This window comes from Mytilus californianus, unplaced genomic scaffold (genome assembly GCF_021869535.1).
Source record: "Mytilus californianus isolate M0D057914Y unplaced genomic scaffold, xbMytCali1.0.p SCAF_10, whole genome shotgun sequence".
NCBI lineage: Eukaryota > Metazoa > Mollusca > Bivalvia > Mytilida > Mytilidae > Mytilus > Mytilus californianus.
Genome location: NW_026262582.1, coordinates 39,672,054 through 39,693,710, shown reverse-complemented (window position 1 = coordinate 39,693,710; position 21,657 = coordinate 39,672,054). Strand labels below are relative to the sequence as shown.

Sequence of the window (21,657 nt, the reverse complement as noted above, 5' to 3'; positions counted from 1 at the left end):
ATAAATTTTCAAAAATGTCTACTCAAACATCTTCATCAGTAAAATAAAAAAATGCAATGGCTTGCATGATGTCAATTTAATAAATAAAAAGTAATAAGTTATTAAATTACAACATATTAACAACATAAATATAGACAATGATTCCTCGAAGAAACTTTCAGAAGTTTGTGCTTTACGCAGTGGCTCATTTATTGATTAAAAGTTAACCTAAATAGCCCCCTCCCCCTGAAAAAAGAAATACAAATAAATGAAAAATTAGGGTAATATTAATTAAGCTCTTAGTTCAAAGTGTTCCTGTGCAATAACTACGTGACGCGTTAAAACAATGTTTTAACTTTTTTGCTCAGATGAAGCATTCTAAAACATGTTTGTTAAATGTAGTCTTTTGATGCTGACTGTATTTCAAATTGTGTTAAATAGATTTTTCGAAAAGGATGCCAAATTTATTTGAAAATTTTTATCTCTCTGTCTGTCAATCAATCCGTTCATCTTTCCATCCATTCTCAAGTCTTACAAATGATATCTAATGCTTTGATCAAACTTCATGAAACTTGTATAGGGTGTTTGAATTGATAAATATTGGAACTTCAGTAAAAGTAGATCAATTTGCTTGAATCATTACATTTATGTTGACAATGATATAACATACCTTTCGAAGTAATGTTTTTTTTCCAGTTTTGTCATTTGCAAGCAATTTGACTATCACCGTAAAATTTAAGCATTATTTTGCATTTATCTAACTAACTTGAGTATGTGTCGATTAATTTCCTTCAAACTTTGTATAACTGATAGGATTGTTAAAAGCTTCATTTTGATTATGAAAATTTATTATAGGTCATTCCAGTGTTATGGGTCCAAATGTGTAACATTTAAGGTAACTTTCCATAGTGTTGATGAGGTTGGTAATAGCTAGCTCCCTTCGATTTTGGAGTAGATTAGGAATTGCTTTTCAAGAGTTGTTATAATTTATGTCAGTTTCAAAACAATGCTTAAATACTAAAGGCTATCATTTTCAGTATGATCTTTCTAATGACTTCTGAAAAATTCCTCCTACAATATGCCATTTTATTATGATAACAATTTCATTTTGAATGCGTATCTGGCACTCCAGGTAAAGATGTCAACCATCGAAGGCATGAAGAATATTCTTAAATTTAGAATGTCAGATAAGGACTCCCATCATATCTCAATCACCAAAAAAAGTTACATTTCTTTTTTTTGAATCTTTTTACAATATTATTCAATATAAAATGTATCGTTAATCGAACAATAAAATAACGTAATCAGTGTACAGTTTTTCTTTCGAAATTTTTCTAACTTCATTTTGACAATTTTTATTCATACTGGGAAATTTGAACATACACATGGACGCTGACTAAACAACTGTTTTTCGGAGACAGTTAATGAATTATCGGTTAAAATACTTATAAAGAGCGATTGTTAACGGAAACAGTATGAGGTACCAAATGGACATTAATGTGAACACGATGTGTCCAACAATTCCAAGAGTTTGATCCTTCTCTGAATTTTGTGGTGTAGGTTGGTCTGAAATGAAGTGATAAAACAAAATAAGACAAAAGAAATAATCATATCGTTCTTTAAAGAAGATTTATAGGTTAATTAAGTGTATGGTCAATCCAAAAAATAATTACTTTTTCATTGTTTTTGTCAAACTCGTATAAAAAGTATCCTTTGAGACCAATATTGTATTTCAAAAACATTGTGGAACGTTCTAAGGCTATCAATTCTTATCATATCTTTTCACTTTTTTATACGTTAATGTAAAACCAAATAGCAAATAAAAGTAAATTCAATTGAAAAAAGATGTTGGTTACAAAAGACGTCAACCAAATAACAAGCGGTTACCAAACAGATAAAATTGTACGTCCCTTACAATGACATACACACTAAAACAAACTGCTTAAATCTCTAAATCAAACAGGGTAAATAAAAGTAGATGCGGCAGAAAATGCAATAATCTGACATCTAAACCACATCTAGCATATACAAAAAAAAAAGAACCAAAACACATACATACCATTTTACCTTGATACCTGCCATAAAAAAAGAGCACATGGACATATTTATTTTGAAATAGTGTAATTGTTTCTAAAAGAAGTTATTTTTACACGCCATATACGGCGTACCAAGTAATAGTATGAAATAAGGAGGTGTGGCATGATTTTTAACGAGACAGCTATCCAATTAAGGTGGATTTAAACAATTATAAGTCACCTTACGGATAATCCACAATTTGGTTTTAAAATGGATTTACTTTAAAAGACTTAATACCAGGTTTAACAAATCTGTTCATAATAGCACAGTAGAGGCTCTAAAGTCTGCATATTTTATATATATTTCAAAATAAGATTCTAGCATTTGTTGGACCTAAAAGTTTTTAGAAAACCTTGACAGTAAAACGTGATCCAAAAGGTGCCATTGTTGATATTGAATCTCTAGATTCAAAACATTTCTAGATCAGGTATGCGACCATAGTAAATTATGCAAACAACTGTTACAAATTATAGAAAAATGGACCAAAACTGACGTACAACACATATACTGCATAATAAAGCGGTCATAACTTTGAAATTTAAATTGTGAGGTACCTAAAGAAGAAGTTATTGTGTAATAATAGTAATATCAAAACTATTGCAATGTAAAATTTGTGGTCTTTTTGGCTTGATTAAAACATTGATTCTTGAGGTCAATTCGAGCCCTTCGTGAACCTTTTTCTTTCCTGTTCATAAAATGGTGAATTTTGCAGTAAGATTTGTCTTCGCCGGGCACCAATTGCATTAGCCGTATTGAACACATTTTTCGGATGTTTCAGTTCAGTTTAATTCGCTGCAACTTCGTATTTGATTTGACTTTCAAAAACACATTCGGGCACTCTAGCGACTTTGTTGCAAGCTTACAAACTCTTTTTTGTCTGCCACTGTTTGGCTTCTATGTTTAACAGCTGTAAAGGTTCACGATAATCTTTGTTTAACAGGTGACCTTGGTTATTCTCTAAAAGTCGAAGGATATTTTACTAACACATATTCAGTCTACGAGGAAGTTATGTTGACTTTATACTTTTCACTGAATCAACTCTGTATAATGGCTAATGCCTTTAAATGGGAAATAAATGAAAACAACACGTTATATATACTTCATGCGCTCGTAGCGCTTTTCTGGATTAACCTTCATCAGGAACGCTCAAAGCCAAATATTTGAAAGCCAAGTATTTATATCACAGACAAGTAAAAGTTACTTACTTCCGAAATCCTCTATGGACATATTTAACCAGTTCTTATACATAAAAAAACCATGTTGACATGTATATTGCACATTAAGATCAGAAGGGTCAAATGCCGATATTGTTAAAACGGAAATACGTTTGGTTTGGTCTAAAGTCTCTGAATATTTAGTTGGGTCTGATGCTTTTCCATTCATAACCAAGATAGTTGAATATTTTCCTTTGCACCATTGTCTGGTTCTTGAAAGTGACGTAGTCTTATCTAGATAACATTGTAATTTTAAATCTCCTCCGAACCTTGCCGGTGTAGTAACCACCTTCCAATATATAGATCCTGTAATAGAACAGACACTTTTGCAACTATTCATTTATAAATGACAAAGTGAAGGACTGTGTTTAGGCAAATTGTGCATTATTCTAGCAAACCATCATCTAGCTTTTCATTCAGGGGAAGAATACAAAATATATGTAAAAAGGTATCTATACTATTTTACTTAGGAAAAATGTACAGAAATGCTTACAAAAATAAAGTTAAGTCAAAGCAAATTTGCATTAAAACTCACCAGAGGATAAGTCTATAAACATCACCAGGGTAAGAACTATCTAGATAAATAGAACTAGAAATTAATAAGTACTTAAGTAAAATCCTTAAATAACAATTACTGTTAAAAAATATTTATCAAACACTAAGTCGTATGTAAGTGTATTACATGATAGGGCGTTAAAGTGCTACGTGAAAAAAACGTTAAAAAATATAAGATTGTAGCATGTATCAAAGATTTTTATTCAGAACAAAGCATATTCAGTTCAAATTACAGCAGTTAAAATATGACGTTCAATGCTCCAATTTTGAAGTAAACAAACTTGCGTTTTTCGGGCTATGGCCGCCTAAATGTTTAAATTAACAATGCTCATACAGACAAATCATAGTAAATATTTTATTTTCGGTTATTGAAAGACTGACCAAATCAACATACCCAAAGGCTGACTAATAATGACCTTTCACACCCAAAACCTTTGAAACCAAGGATGTAAAACTACTCTAATACATTAGGAGCTTTGTGACCAAAGGAACACAAAAGGATAGTCAAATCAACATTTGCCCTAGAGAGTTAGATTTTTAATGAAAATCATAGTCAACATAATATATATACACATTGACATTATCACTTGTCATCCATTGTGTTTTATCCCCTTCAACGAATAATATACAGACACATTATATTTATATATAAAGTGGGACATGTTATTTGAAAACCTTTATGTAATTCAAAATAATAAAACAAATGTACTACCCTGATCACATACAATATAGGATAGTGTTCAAACTGACATGTAAGTCCAATCCAGTATTGGGAAATAATAAATCCAGAACTTAAAAAAACAAGTTCAAATACCTTTTACCAAACTATGCTTAGTTCAACTAAAGAATATTTTTGCAAAAACATAATTAAATTCATGCTTTGATGGTCTTTATGGAGAGTGTCTCATTGGCAGTATTACCAGATCTTCTAAAATAGTAAATAGAATGAACAAGGAAAGCAAATCAGCTGGAAATATTTTTATCAGATTGGTACGACATATAAAACAACTAACATATAAACAGAAAGTTATGTAAGAGTACTCGAAGTTACTGAACAGTTATGTTGTGGTTTTATACCACTGTCCGAGTTATGGAGAGGGCATTAGTTTTAAACCCGCTACATTCTTTGTGTTCTTGTCCCAAATCAGGAGCCTCTAATTCTGTTATTGTCTTTGGTTCATGTCTGCAATACTATTTTTTCGTAAATTATTTTGTACTCAATTAGGCTGTTATAGCTTTCTCATTTGAGTTGTTTCACATTTTCATTTTGGATTTTTAAAGCTGACTATACTATATTGGTTAATCTCATAGTTGAAGGGTCTTCGGTATGAATACAATTGCTTACATTCACTTCATTTGAACTTTGGTGGATAGTTGTCTCATTGGCAATCATTCCATATTTCCTCCCTTTTTTTATATATTTTTGTTTTATAGTGATTAAGATTATAACACTATGTTGACTGCTGTACCCCGATTTTTGACATTTGTACCTTTTATGTGTGTTTGTTATGTTCACACATTATTGTCAATATGATGGAATTTTATGTGACTGTCATACAAGTGAGAGGTTTAGCTAGCTACAAAACCAACCAAGGCAGGAATATGACAGTTATCCATTTGTTTGATGTGTTTGAGTTTTTGATTTTGCCATTTGATTAGGGACTTTCCGTTTTGAATTTTCCTCGGAGTTTGGTATTTTTGTTGTTTTACTTTTTCATAAATATTTATAACTGGGATTCCATGTTAAGCGTATTCTAGTAATAACATTAGAAAAATCAATTTCTCAATACAATATCAAAGTTAGATTTGTTCACAGAACCTTGGAATTATGATTCAAAATTAGGCATAATCACACCAGACTCATTCATCAAAAATACTTGTAATTTCTTATCACCGAACCATGATTAGTTCATAAAAAAAATAATAGTTTGCATGAAAAAAATGTATTTAAAAAGAATCAAAAATCTGATTTTGCCCTCAGGTAAAACATCATCCCACCACAACAATATTTAGTTTTATCTTCAAATCATGAAACAATAATATCATGAAGCTTATGCACTACCAATTTTGAATGATTTAATTGCAATTATGTTTCAATTGGTTTCATAACTCTGAGTAAAAATTTCAAAGAGATTTGTATCCATTCACATGGGGTTAATATGAAAAGACAATATTACTTGATACAATTTGGTTCGAATTACATTTTCTGAGTGAGCAATATTACCTATGATAACTATATTTTTATAGTGCCGTTCTAAAACGCATCTAACTGTTTAATGTATATTAAGTGGGCCTAAAAGAATTTGATTTAGATATATTTTTGTTTGCAACTATCTGAAGAGAATAACCTCGTTTTGAAGTATCGACGTTTTAAAAGTACATAAATCAGTTTCGGGTGTCACCATTTGAACAAACAGACATAAAAGGACATGGGAGGTAGACTCTAACAAAAACATCTTTGTAACTTCTTTGATTGTAATGCATTTAAATTTTAGTGGTGTTATTTGACAGTGCGTTATTTGTTATCATATGTCTTCTTTCTACCCAATTTAGTTTTGTTATAAAAAATATCATCAAATAAATCAGGTTTAAAATTTCTAACGCTGGTCACGCGCTACGTCTGCAAAAGACTCAATAGTTTAGCTCGAATAAAAAAGTTAAAATGTCAAACAAAGATAAACATATGATCAATAAGCATCTTCTATGTGACATGCACGAAATTTGTAACACAAACTTACCGAAAGATGTTTGTACATATCTACAAGACAGCGTTTACACAAATCTTCTCATACACCCTGCAAGAAGTTTAAGTGTTTAAAGTGTTGTCCTTTCAGCGATATTTTTGAACATTGCCATATAAGCGGGAGGTTTGTCGAGCCATAAAACCAGGTTCAACCCACCATTTTTCTTATAATGTCCTGTACGAAGTCAGGAATATGGCAGTTGTTATCAAATAGTTCGTTTCTATGTACGTTGGCGTTTGTGATTGTTGCACTTCAGTGTTTTTGTTGTTCCGTTGTTTTCATCTTCTAGTTGATGTGTTTCCCTCGGTTATAGTTTGTAACCCTGATATGTTTTCTCTCAATTGATTTATGACTTTTGAACAGGGTATACTACTGTTGCCTTTATTAAGCATTTGTGAATAGTTGAAGAGTACATGTTCAAAGTAAATATATAAATAAAAAAGAATTAAATACAAATCAAGGATTTCTGATTCTGAAATATCAAAATGACATTTAGTAAATTATAAAACAACATGCTATATATCTGCCTTTATCTTGTAGACAAAAAAAAGTTGAATAAGGGATCTCTAACGGTTTTTATGAAATTCTGATGAAACGATTTTAATTGTACAAAAATTTGTAGAAGTTGTTTATATGCTACTTCATTTCCGGTCTATTTATGTATCGGTTACAAATATCTGAAGAATAATTGGGGTTGTTGGTTATGTTTGACACACGGTTAAGACAAAGGAAGACATACATAACACAGAGTGATTAATTAAATTAGAATAACAGAATTTTATGAAACCTCAGGTTTCTTTAAAATATAAATTTATAAAAGAGAATCGGAAACCATGAAAAAGCCATTGAAAAGCATGAGACTTAAGTTTGATGACATCAGACAATGACACGATCTTTCTTATACACCATACAACTCATATACCCTGTCAATATGAAATTGGCGATACTACTGAGCCAAGAAGGCATTTGTCCCGACTTTAACGGTTTTCTATCAATTTATGATGAGCAACAACAGAAAAGTATGGTCTTTGACAAACATAGGTTATATGGCCAACTTCCCATTCCATCAATAGTTTTCATATCACTTGGTTTCATTTTTACATACTTATTACAATTATTAAATCAAATCATATGGTCAATTTTTGAAATTGCATTTAAAATGTGTTTAGCATTTGTGATGGTCATAATTGATGGTATACATATAATTGATGGTATACATAAAATTGATATCTTTAGATATTTAAACAAACATCCTAAGTGAGAAGATATTTCTTAAAATTTAACTAAACATTAATCTGATACATTTGTTACTTGACTTCCAGATAAATATCCCATCTTCAGTACTTTACCTTGTTGATATGTTCAGCTGTTAACTTCAAATTATTTACCTTTAAATTAGGTTCATTGACCTCTATGAATTTCTTATAGTACTTATTTGTGTCAATAAGAAATAATTTCAAATACAGAATACTTTTCATAATTGATGTCAATTACAATATTCCTAGAATAACATCATTTCAATTTTGATGTAAATTGTGAGATTGCATCGGCTCGGATAACACATAAACAGCTCGGGATAGGTCAACAAAACGCAAAAGAGCTATCAGATATTTCTAAATTCTTAGTATTCAAATCTTGTTCACACATCGTAGGTTGTTTTATAGTTTTTGTGAAGACTTTGTTTGATAAAATAGCATTTTTTATCTGAAAAAAGCTCGTTGAGCATTTGCTAGGCTCAGCAAAATAACACTATGTAAGGAAATTTATGTAATGCTGTGGGTTCATTATCATTTGTGAGGAACTAATTTTGTTTGATTTCGTGATTATAGGGAAAGAACGAAATTCATGTAAATATTCATCGAATTATTAATTTGCTATCTGCTTTTTTACAGACTCTTGTAAACAACGAAATCAAGTATCAATGAAAATACATTAATTCCTCATCCATGATTTTCTTTAGGGCTTATTATTGCGATTGAGATAATAATACGAGTGCTATATTCCATTCAAATTTTAGATTTCTGATTTGTATGAAAAAAAAAATGGAAAAAAAAAAAATTCCTTAACATCGGGGCGCCTCGAATGCAGGATGACGTGGGTTTGATCACCGGACGAATAAAAACCTCGTCAATTAGTATACATTTCATACATCCAGTAAAAATATAAAAACAAATACGGTCTCGACTATTTTAAAATAAAGCGTATATATATAGATTCAATTATAAGAGGTCTATTTTATATGATAATCTGAGTTCTCGAAATGAAAAAGACAACAAATTCAACAAGGGTTTTCGTGTCACTATGTATGGCAATAAAACAAGTATGATGCATAAAAAGTATGAACTACAACAACACATTTTAAATATTAAGCAAAAGATTATACTCACAGTCATTATACGCTTTTCAAACAATCTGAAATAGAAAAAAAACATTTAATTTATCAAAGGATGAAAATGCATATGATGACACGAGTGCAAGTGAAACATAGTATCAAAGTCATCCAGGTAACGGTATATTTATGTATTAAAACATAAGTCCCGAGCAGAGGTACATATACCACAAAAAAAGGTATCTGTGGAAACTACTTACCGTAGAGTTTTATATATATATATATATATATATATATTCTCATTGGTACGACAACACAACAGAGAAATATAAGAATTGACAACTTAAAATAAGCTTTCCTGTTTTTTTTCAAAAATATGTAACTGCTTGCATGGTACTCACATTTTCTTGTATTCAGTTTGCACCCAAAAAAGTAACAAAATAAACTTCAACTTGAGAGTTTTCATTCGTTTGGCGTCATGTTTTGTCATGACTTTAATACGCCAAGATCGTTCATGAAATTTCACGGAATTGTCGAAAAGTCCCTTATCAAATAGCAAAATTAAGTTAAAAAAAAGTTCAAACACATAAAATAAATGGAACACATCTGTCATATTCCTGACTAAGTACATGCATCTTCTTATATAGAAAACGGTGGATTAAACCTGGTTTTATAACTAGCTAAACCTCTCACTTGTTTGGCACTCGCATATAATTCAATTATATTGACAACAATGTGTGAACAAAACATACAGATATAATAGGTAAAATGTCAAAAATTCGGGAACAGCAGTCAAGTTTGTGTATAATCTTAATCAATATAAAACAATAATCTATGTCAAAAAAGAAAAGCAAAATGGCATGTAGACAAAGCAAAAATGCAAAAATGAAGGATAAGAATACACAAAATGACAATATAATGCATTACATTTCTTTTTTTGTGATGCATTAGAATAGGAATAGCATTTCTTAACTGTTTTTGTGTCTATATCTTACTTTCTTAAAAACCTAGAATCCCATCCACGTATATCGCGCAAGAATTGGTTACGAAAGAAGTTTCGGCAACATCGTCTTTCTAAGTGTAAACAAAGGGAAACAGATCTAACGGACAAAATTTATTTAGTTTTTGAAAATATGCAAATCATATAAGAATTATACATTAGTAATGTCAATGGGTTCTCAAATACTAGAGTATCATTCGGTAGTACCGGGTATCGTTTACCAAATGAAACTCGACTAATTGGTTTTCTATTAGGAAATTTTCTTTTTATAAAATTAGTTTTAATCTCAATGACCCTTGAAGATATTAAGTCATATCTCTTTTGATCATGGGTAAATATGTAGTGTATGTGTTTGCCAAATTGTCATTTTAAACTCCGAATTTTTCCATTTGGAAATTCCAACGAAGTATCGAAATATGTTCTTACAATGAAAGTGGTTGACTAACACGAAAGTAGTTTCTAAGGCCTCCATATTTGACTAAACGTGTATTAACTTTTTTATACACATCGACTACGTCAAGACTGTTAGTTAAGAAGTTGTGAAATCGATTCATCCCTGATAGAATTAACAAGATAGATAAAATTCGTCAGAATATGTGATGACCCCAAGTGACTTCTTATGATCATAATTTCCGAATGTGTTTTCTTTGCGATAAAGAATTGTAAATATGCTATTGGTTTTTATTATTGTATTGTGTACTTAATAAGTACATGTAGTAAAAACTCATCAAAGATACCAGATTTATCATGATGTATAAATTATGGTTTGTAATTCATTTAAATGCATATTATTTAAAAAGTTTAGCGTCCATAAAGCAACGACCAACATGAGTAAAATGTGTGTTTATTAGATTCACAGAGAACAAACAAAAACAAAACTTTATATTTTTCATGCGTCTAAAGCAGGAAATTTATAAATATTTACCCCATGGTTACTCGAGGTATCAATAGATAAAACCAACGAATACTCGATTTTTTATTCATCTAGTTGACATCCCTATTGTAGATTAAGCTTGTTATACCATAAAACTCTGACTCGAACCAAAAACAACAACATCAGCAAAGTAGTCGGTATAAAGGATGGTGTAAATGTTATGTACATCCATAACAATCAAGACAATATTCAAAATGATGAAAGACATATTTGTACGCTTGAGAGAGCCTCGGACGCATCAAATTATGCAGTTTTAATTTCCCCCTCTGATTACTCGAGGTATCGATAAATAAACTATTAAATATGAAAAAAACTAGAAAAAAAAATTTTGATTAAGAATCGGAAATGTTTGCAATTTAAATTATTTTGTGGATGTTACCTAACACAGTCTTTAATTGACTTAATGCTAATTAGTACTATCGATGTTCCAAATCACCCTTTGTAACATTATAAACAGTGGTTCTTTGGTATAATAAAGAGGTACTCGTTGAAAGTGTTTAAATGCCACTTCTGCTATTCAAGCCAATATATGAATTTCATTTTGCATGTCTTTACAGAGTCGTGACTACATTTTACTGTTGTGAAAAGCTATTTTATTTTTGAGTTACTTCAATTACTTTTATTGCCTTTGACACCGTCCAAATATATATATATATATTAATCCCAAAAACAGAAGAGAAATTAAGTGACACAGAAAACTCTGATAGCGGAATACAGTAAAATCTCAACACAATAAACATCCTTACTTTAAATTTCTCCTGAACTAAACAGATATGAAGATTACTGAAGTTAAAATATGAATATGTTTTTCCATAATGTCAATTAATTGACGAATTTAAGAAAAAAAGTTTCTGGTCGGAAATAAAAACATAAATACAAACAATACACAAGTTATGATGTTGAGGTGTTAAAAAAAAAAACCAATATCATGTTAAGTGTTCGACTTTGTCAACCAAATGAAGTCACAGTACTAATTTAACCAAATAGCCAAATAATTGATACTTAAAAATACTTAGTCTGAAATGTATCATTTCTTATAAAACAACGCCGCTGTCAAAGTAAATTTTATTATAAAAGATAATAGCATGAATAGATACATTCAGTAGCACACGATAATTGTATACGGTGTTGAAATCTAAAAAGATACGGGTGATTTATCGGTTAAGGTGAGGGATAGAAAAGGTCAAACTGGTATTTAAATAATGACAATAAAAACTTATGTGCATCTTTAAGGACGACACATTCTAAAGTTTATATATCACGCTACATTGTTTCTGAAAGCTCTTCAAACAAGCTGATTTAGAACAAATGTGTAGTCGTAATGAAAGAAAATGGATATAAGTATAGAAATATTCACTCTTACACTTAACATTTGGTTATCGACCACGATAACAATGGAAATATGGGCAGAATGAGTATTGGAATGGAAAGAGATATGATGTTTTGTTAGACAAACTTATATTCACGGGTTGTTCAGATTTAATCTTTAAATTCGATCGAAGTAAATTTAAACTTTTGCAAATTAATATTTTCTCTTTAAATTGTTAATTTTGACAGTTGAGTCCCCTAACCACTGAGCCAAATGAATTGTGAATGAAAATTATGATATTTCGAAATTAAGATAAAAAGAATGTCATCAATATATATAAAAAAAGATGTGTTATGAGACAACTCTCTACAAGAGTCTGTTTTCTTATCTGAAGTTTCCGGCTTATATAAGCCACTTACACATTGTTTTAATTTAGATAAAATATCGGTTATGTCTGTAGTTTAAAAAGAATGTAGGTGTTTGCCTGTAAGGCATTAACTTACAACACAGCGTTTTCACTTGATATTGATTAGTCTTATTGATGTTTTAAATCACATCGTAAACAGTAATTCTTTGACATAGTAAAGCGGTCTGCATTTTACTGTTGTGATATTTCATTTCTTGATTTTTTATTAAATTGAATCATTTTTACTTCCTTTTGACACCGTTCAAGTATGTATTTGCATCAACAATAAACTATAGATATTTTTTTCTTGTTTTAAGTTGTCCTTAAAAATTATTTTAAATTATTGCCTATTGAATATACCCCGCTATTTATGAATTACTTACAAATTCAAAATTGGGCTTCAGCATCAGAATTTATCATAGCATTTTAGATATTGTAGTAATTTCTATACATACTATATTGAACGGGATTGGCAGAACAAGAACACATGAAGAAAAGCAAAAACATTTAGTAGAAAACAACAATAAGAAAAAGTAAAACAAATAGTGAAATAATAGAAATTCACCAATTCGAGTAAAATGTAAAGTTTGTTGTTATTTGATTCAAGCATACTAGAGCTTGACTGTTTGACATATGTAAATTACCTTAAATCTAAAGGTGAAAGTCCCATGATTCTGGAATGATAATCTGAAAGTTTTTCTTAATAACTGTGTAAAAGTCCAAGTAAATTTATCCAAAAATACGCAAGTTAGTGTACAAAATACGCGTAGGTCTTATAAATGTGGAACGACAAATACAAAATATCTCAATTTAAATGGAACGTTTTTTGTGAATCCAACAACAATATTACGTTTTAAGTAAACTGGTCTAAACCAAGTAGAGGACGTGTGCAATATGTGGCAAATTGACCTAAATAAGAAGGTTATTATTACATGATCTAGAACAAAGAAAAATATAGATAGAAACGGAGCTTTCTGTTATAAATCGCAACAACAGTATGCAGTAATTAGTAAATAATTTCAATGTAAGAGTGTGATTTATGTAACATTACCTTAAATATGAGGGTAAAAGTACCGTTACCATGGTACATGAAAGCAAAAAATGTCAAAATTTGAAAAATATTTTTCATTTGTTGATCCATTGTGCTAAAATATCATAGAAATTAATGAATGCAAATTTGAGTAACTGTTCGACATGTTGACATTCATACGGACGTACGGGAAGACTTTAAAACAGCATTTTACGTTTCGTCGATTTCAAGCATATACAAATCTGGTATTATGATAACAGAATAAAATGATATGAGAAATTTCTAAAAAGCGGTATGAGGATGGCTAATGTCTCCTGTATTCAATTCACACAGGAACACGTTACGTGCGCTTTGCTATTCCTTTGGGCCCCTTTTGCTCTTAATTGTAAGTCTTCAAGTGTTTATCCACCATTAACATTCAAAGTGTGGGCTTGAGAGTTCCAGTGCCGTCTTGGGTTCTTAAGTTCAAAAATGAATTTGTACAACTGTTGTTAATGTTAAATGAAGTAAAATGGACAACTTACAGTAGTTTACTAAAATTCAAGACAGCACCATCGTTTAGAAAACGCCCCTTATATGTAATAAATTATTGCGAGATGTGTCCTTCATTGTTCTACCTTACTAAGCTGTTTTCATTATTGACAAAAGTCCATAAAAATTCAAGACACATTCGAATTTCAATAAAACTTTGTCTAATGCACCAATTACATTAATTATTGCCAGGTCAGATTATTTCTTTTTCAAACAATTCCACAGCGGAAGGTAAGTACACTTCAATGACTTTCTTAAGAATTTCACATTGCTTCAACATTGAGCCTACTCATTGTAGATATAGTGAAATCGAAACAATATTTGATACAGACATATGTCGTAAATAAAGCTGAACTATCCGAGTAAAGATTTTGTGCAGAAAAGTTACTTAATTGAGTTATTTTGAAAGGTTAATAAAATTTACCATAAGCTTCAATAAATATCAATAGCCCAGCAAATATAGATGTATCAATGATTTATTTTGTTATCCCTTAATAGGTGGAAATAGGTGGAACAAGGGTAATTTTGTGTTATTTGAATCGAAATGAAGAAGAAAACTAACTTAAAAGATCTTCATAAATATCAATTCCCAGTCAAAAGAAAAACATCGTATTCTAGACTTAGTATTTTGACTGAGGAGTTAATCCCAACCAGGGTCGTCCTCTGCAGTGCAAGATTTATCAAAACCAGATAGAAGAGTACCTCGTTCTTATCACAGGAAAGGTTTCTCAATCATAATTTGTTAAGGATAGGTTCATTTATAACCAAGTGGCTATTTCATCAGCTGTTACCCAAAAGTGGCAGTCGAATTTTCCCATTTTGTCTCTCATCACACTCGTTTTCATTTCATAACTATCAAATCGATAATTGTCATTTTATGCTGCCTCTGCTTTAAGCACAAAATATAATATCGGTTGATATTGGTACAAAACACAATCATAAGTGATGTAATTTGATTTTGCATTCAATTTCAGCATGATAACATACACAATAAAACACATTAAATAACGATTATTTACATGGATAAGCATGGATGAAAATTAAAAGGGTAATGATTTGATGTTAACAGGTAAACATTCTTTAGCTGTCAGATGTTCGGATTATTAAATCACATTATTTTGTTTGCTCCAGTATAAAGTTAAACAATTTCAGATGACGAGATTAAATTGAATTTAGCGTAAACAAAACTCACCAATGCTCATTACAATCAAAACATTCCACAGGCTTTGTGTACTCGACGCACTTTAAGTCAGATGTATTTTTTAACACTTGTTTGCAGTCGTGACTTAAACCATATAATTATATCTACACCAATACGATATAATCTTATTTTACGTTTTTTCTTCTTCGTGAAAACAAATTCTCTTACACAATAATGTTTGACGAGATAGGCAGATGACATGCATTTTATCCCATGTCAACAGAATTTGTTAATTTGTCAATTATTTTATGATTGTTTTATCTGCATTAAATGTTAAAAGTAAATAGTAGCCTTTTACGGCGTTATTTATGATTTTTTAAAAATATAAATAACTCTTCGTATGGATTATTTAAAACGTTGCTTTTAAATATTGGTAATCAATTGCAACAAACGCTCAAAAATAGATATTGCTATTATTTATATCACAATTATTTTTATTGTATACTATATATAAATAAAAAAAATTATCTATTGATCATTTATCTATTTGATTTACAATTAAATGTCACTAATAGTTTGCTGATATCATAATTATGCACCTTACCTGTCGTATGATCTGGTATCTTCTAAGGTGAAACATACTATAATTTAAATGTTTATACGTATAAATATATATGTAAATATACTGTGATGGTAACTAAGTGTCATTTTACTTCATGGTGCATTTGTACAAATCATAGTTTTACCTTATATAGGTTACAAGACTGTAACATGTTCTTTTTGTGATTACAATAGGAACAATTATCTATATGAAATGGCACACCAGTGAAAGGGTGAATATTGTACAGACCTAAAATATATATAATTGTTATATATAACAAAAAATTTGTAGAACAAAGCAAACCCAAAATAGACATATTATACTTAACGGGAATGCATAATCTGCAAATGTATCTGTACTGAACACCATATGCAAAATGCTGCATAATTCCTATTACATGATTAATAGAAGATTAATGATTTAAATTCAAGTCCATAGCTATGAATATGCAACAATTTAAATTCAAGTGAACAGTTTTACAAATAATTTACACCGTGTTGATTTTTTTGTATGAATATGCATTCTTAATTCAAGTGCACAATTTTACATGTTCCATGTGTTTAACACCATTAGCAAAATGCTGCATAATTCATATCATATGATGAATAGAAGATTAATGATCTAAACTCAGGTTCATAACTTTTCAATGTCACAGGAATATGGCAGTTGTTATCTAATAGTTCATTCTTTGTATGTTGCATTGTCGTTTGTTTTTTGTTGCACTTTAGTGTTTCTGTTGTTTCATTGTTTTCCTTTTATGGTTGATGTGTTTTCCACGGTTTCAGTTTGTAACCCGGATTTGTGTTTTTTTTTCAATCGATTTATGACTTTTGAACAGCGGTATGATACTGTTGCATTTATTTACAATTATTTTAATTTTTTCAATCAGTAAATTTATGTCAACAGTTTTACAATATGCATTTTTTGCAAGGTAGCAAATTTAAGATATTTTGTGCATAATTCTACAATAATTATGTTTTTTTTTAGTTCAAAGACCTTTGCGCGCAGTTATATAAATTTCTACGATTATAGCTTTTTGGCTCTAAAAAGTCACATTTGCAGTCAGTTGCATACTTCTGCAAGTTTTGATAGTTATGTAAGCAATGTTAAATAACTTATACATTGTCCACAATTCTAAAAAACTCAAGTGTATTTAGTTGACAGGTATGCCTTTTCTCGGAAATTTGTACATCTTTACTTTTGGTGCACATATTTTTTGTTTACCATTTCTCAATTTCGATAATTCTGAGCTCCGAACTGCGTATTCTAAACTAACTGTGGTACATTCTACGACTCGTGTCACTAAGATGGATATTTCAAAATTCTAAAGATCTAATGCAATGCTTCAATCTGTCGATTTTTCTACGCTTCATATTCCTAATTCTCATTTTCAATGGAAAAATCATATCAAACCATCAAAATGCTGCCTGTTTGATTAACATCACATATGTTCAGTTTGGTTGATTGACATTTCAACTGATAGTCGTTATACCATTGTGCACTAATTTTGCACCCTACAGACATATTCTTTTTTGTACGAAGCAGAATTCTTACAAAAGCTTATAAAAGAAAAAGAAAGACGAAATGTTTTCGAAGTTTTTTTTTAAATTAATTTTCTGATATATTGATGTCCTTGTCACTCAATGTTCCTCAACTTCGTACTATATTTGGCCTATTTGGGTTTTTCGAAATACGTGAATCCATGCCCCTTTGTTATCTTGAATATTTGTTTTAGATATCACAGTTAACGTTTGATAAAGGATATAAACGAAACAGAAAGATTGATTTCAGATATTGATTTCTCCCTCGATTTTTGAAGTAGATGGAAATAAACGATCGAGATTGTTTCAGATTTCTTATTGTCCACTTCCTATTTCTGAGCAGTAACATACTCTTTACCCCATCGTATGGCGTACACATGTCGCTATTGATTTGTAACGCTCATTTATGTTCAAACTTTATATAAAGTCATTTGCAGCGGCGTGCTGCTGACATAAAATATGCTCAAACACAGTTATGTGAAAGAACGAGTGAATTCGATACTGTATACGTATATCGGTCACCATCACAAATTTGATGACCAATAAGTCTCTATCTAAACTCACTAGAGACATGATGTTGCAGTCCTTAAACTTAGATACCAGAATTGTTATCTTATCTGTTCTTTTATCGATTGTGGCCTATTGTCGAACTTGATAAATTCCTGAGTGTGGATTCGCTAGGCGCGTAATTATATAATAAGTATAAGGTGTATGATTTTAAATGATACAACGTACCGCATAATAAGTAATAATAGACACCGACATCGCAAATGTTAAATTTAAACGAATAGAACTACATGCAACACCTGATTTAAGTACAACACACTAAATGAAAAAAATATGATATACAGCAAAACTGACAACCACTGAATTACAGGCTCCTGACTTAGTACAGAATGTGGCGGGGTTAATCATGTTTGCTAGCAGCGCCAAATCATCATCGAACATGCATGTATAACAGGAGACGCTTATTTTATCAACGCTTACAGTCATACTTGTTAGAGCTCATGATATGAGCTTAATTTTTATTACCCTTGATTTTTCTTCTTAATTGACTGTTGACTGCCTTTACCGATGTTCGTTTATCATTTATCCATTTGTAATATACAAATCTAATGAAAACTCATTTGAAATACCGTTTACTGACAAATCAAGTGGCTGTGTAATAGGACATGGAATTAAATGGAAAATAGCGCATCGTTGTCAATATAATGGAATTTGATGCGACTATCATACAAATGAGAGGTTAAGCTAGCGATTAAACCAGGTTCAATCTACCATTTTCTACATAATAAAATGCCTGTACCAAGTCAGGAATAAGACAGTAGTTATCCATTCGTTTGATGGGTTTGAACTTTTGAATTTGCCATCTGATAAGGGACTTTCCTTTTTGAATTTTCTTCGGAGTTCAGTATTTAACCTTTTTCAAAACGAACATCAAGGGAACATCTGGCCACTTCCACATACTCGATCATATAGAACAATATCATCAGCGATACTAATTGTTCTGCATCATTAAATGCTCGTTTCGACAATTATTTCTCTTTATTGGTAATGACCGAGGTCTTAGTATTTGACAGAATCTTTCAAAGGCTAATTTATTAAAAAACGAGGACTGAACATCCCAAATGAGCGTCAAAAGAGCTTCCGTATAAACAAATTGATGAAAAAATGAGCAACACATTAGATTTTAATAATATAATCTGAAGCAACTCTATGAAAGGCCGTTCATGTCAAAATCGGAAAAGTAACGCGTTAACATTAAACGCGATTAAATCACGTTTAACGCGATAATTGTTTTTGTTGAACTCGTTTAAAGAAGATTTTAACTCGTTAAGAAATTAATATATATTAAACGCGTTAAACTTTACATTGATTAAGTTTGAGATTTAAACCGTACGTGAAAAAAGGACATTTTAGTTTCTTGTGTACAATTTGGAGTTTAGTATGGCGTTCATTATCACTGAACTAGTATATATATTTGTTTAGGGGCCAGCTGAAGGACGCCTCCGGGTGCGGGAATTTCTCGCTGCATTGAAGACCTGTTGGTGACCTTCTGCTGTTGTCTGTTCTATGGTCGGGTTGTTGTCTCTTTGACACATTCCCCATTTCCTTTCTTAATTTTATTTATCGCAATAAAGTTGATTTTAATGCGTTACAGTTACTTTTAACAAGTTCAATTTATCTTTTAATGTATGTTTAACGCGTAAGAATTTTTAAGTTATAGTTTCTGTTAACGAGTTAACGTTGCTTTTAACGATATATCAATAATCAAATATTTTCCAAAACTCTGAACGCGCTAAACCTTCTTACTCTAATTCTTATCCGATTTATCCTTTTCCTGACGTGTTGATTATTTTTATTTAATCAACGTGTGGTTCGTTTGATCTCAGATTTGCCATTGGTCCAAAATCGATTATGATGTCAAATTTTCTTGCTTTCCTCTGAAATTGCTATTGTTACGCCATGAAAAAAGGCGACCATGCCTGCGATGTCATATAGAAAAAACACATCTTTTTGCAACTCATTCGAAAAGAAGGATGATGATTGTCTGAAAATCATTTAAAAAAAACCAGATTTCACCACCAAATCTTGTGCATTTCGATATGTATTCACTCTCGACAGTTATTTTTAATATCACACTGGATGCAGTGGTTGAATCTATATTTAAACGCGAAAAATCTTTTTATAACGCGGCAGTTATTGTTTAAACGCAATAAGTAATAAATCAAAATAATATTTAAACGTGCTGAAAATTTGTTAACATTATCGTGTTAATTAATGAATATATGACACATGCAACCATTTCAATCTGTAAGTTTCGAGTAAAATATTACGCCTCAAAACGAAGTTCAGGCGGAAGTAGAAAGTTTTTTGGTCATTTTTGGTAGTTTTAAAGTGCTTAGCGCGTTAAATAATATAATAACGTCATGATGATTAACAGTGCCGCTATGTTGGAGAGATCATCAACATTGCAAATACATAGAAAAGAGCAGCCATATTTTATCAAAATTATCATAAATAATGCAGGCCTCGTTGCAAAACAATTTCAAAACGTGTTATAAATTCAAACTATACTGACGAGAAATAAGTGCATTCAAACATAATATTTTTTTTTCATAAGTGTCCCAAGCACTGGATCTACACATCGCTCTCTTTCTAATTAATTTTATAGGCAACGCATTTAATTGGTCTTATGTTTTTTATCATAAAGATCTTATGTTTGTAAAGGACGCGTTTACACAACGTGTTCAGATGGAACAGTCAAGAAAATGTTTACCCTTTTACTATACATGCACTCTATCTTTGCCAGATACAAATTATACTAATGGTGTTTATCTGTTCAAGTTTGACAAACGTAAGCGTTCAAAATGTTTAGTTGTAAATATGCAAGCCTGTATTATATACTAATCAATTATGAAATAATTCATGGGTGCTTGAATTTATACTGATTTTACGACGGGTTGGCCCTTTATGTGAAATATTTTACCACAACAGACAGCGAGGAGTAAAATATCGGCATAAAGGGCAAACCCGAGGTAAAATCAGTATAAATTTTAGCCCACATGAATTACTTCTATTCTTATAGGACAAATACAGCAATTGTTTTGGATTGAACCGCTCAAGGTGAAGGCAAAAATTTGCTGTTCCATTCAATAAACGCACTATCAAATTGACGAAAAAGAACGAAGCAAACTGAATTAGTGACATGCTAGAACTATTTACAATAACGTATTTTGATAGTTTTGGATGAATTTGAATGATAATTTTACTTATATGTCTTATATGTATACAACAAATGGCTTATAACACATTTTAGTATGGTTTGTTTACGTTTCTTTGTTTCGATGATTTTCAGTTTCACAAGCGTGTATTTTCCCGTAAAATGCTTATATTCTTGCATCATCGTTCTATGACGTCGAGTAGCTCATTCACAAAAATCGTATGACGTGGGAGTACGATCGGAACAGCCCAAACCATTTATTCATATTTTACCACGGGTGTGTACTCAAAGCGTTTGAAGAACGTGATGTTGAATACTGAATAAATTTATAGTAGAACTTTTCTTTCACACTCATACCAATAGCCATTGAGGATGATTAAAAGAGAAACTTAAACAATAAAGTAATGTTATATTACGGAGTTAAGATTTATCATAATTCATATCATCTTTCATGAAGCGATGAGAGATTTTGTTACCACACATCTCAATACTAGTTTAAACATATCTTTGAAATAATACATGACAAAATGAGCGGACGAGTTA

At 30.7% G+C, this 21,657-nt stretch overlaps 1 long non-coding RNA gene across 2 annotated transcripts; it reads right to left on the bottom strand.

The window, feature by feature from the left end:
* Positions 1–57: 57 nt before the first annotated feature.
* On the bottom strand, positions 58–15,978 carry LOC127718096 (uncharacterized). 2 transcript variants are annotated; one of them, XR_007989565.1, is made up of 6 exons: positions 15,853–15,978; positions 8,956–8,980; positions 6,563–6,619; positions 3,805–3,844; positions 3,261–3,575; positions 58–1,545 (listed from the first exon to the last, which is right to left on the bottom strand). It is a non-coding gene; the product is annotated as an uncharacterized LOC127718096 (long non-coding RNA). The 2 variants fall into 2 exon arrangements; XR_007989566.1 differs by lacking the exon at positions 15,853–15,978 and adding an exon at positions 13,191–13,371.
* Between the last annotated feature and the right edge of the window lie 5,679 nt (positions 15,979–21,657).